At 31.1% G+C, this 495-nt stretch overlaps 1 protein-coding gene across 3 annotated transcripts in view; it reads right to left on the minus strand.

The window, feature by feature from the left end:
* LOC113202966 (DNA-binding protein D-ETS-3) overlaps nt 1-495 on the minus strand; it is a 103758-nt gene that overhangs the window by 17960 nt on the left and 85303 nt on the right. The window lies entirely within an intron of this gene.

Here is a 495-nt window from a genome sequence, read left to right on the forward strand (position 1 = left end):
TAATCATTTGTTTATGAATGAGATGTTTTTGGAGGATGGAGACACAAAGTAGGACAAGGGAGTGAAGTGGGGATTGATCACTCTGCTACTTGAGAGATATGTTGTTTTTTCTGTACATTTCCAATCAAATCATCATCCCCGTGTTCTAAAGAAGGTCTTCCTTCGGCGAAAATATGTTATTTCTGTATTTTATCAATCTTAAAATGTGAAAATGGTCTATATCTTTTTGTTGACATTGTTTCTTGTTTCATAAATCATGAGAATTTTTGTGAATTTTAATGTGTTCCTTTATCTTATTCTGTTGTAAAATGTTGACAAGTGATATGTATAAATTAAATTCGCAGACCACTTACTAGATTGAATGGAATGTATATGTAAATTTATAGAAATTTATTGACTACAGTGTATATTACTGATCAGAATTTAATGGAAATGTTATTCACCACAGATGTCCTCAAGGGAATGAATAAATTTTTCACTGCCCAGTATGCTTGT

Source organism: Frankliniella occidentalis, unplaced genomic scaffold (assembly GCF_000697945.3).
Source record: "Frankliniella occidentalis isolate FOCC.00 unplaced genomic scaffold, Focc_3.1 Scaffold99, whole genome shotgun sequence".
NCBI lineage: Eukaryota > Metazoa > Arthropoda > Insecta > Thysanoptera > Thripidae > Frankliniella > Frankliniella occidentalis.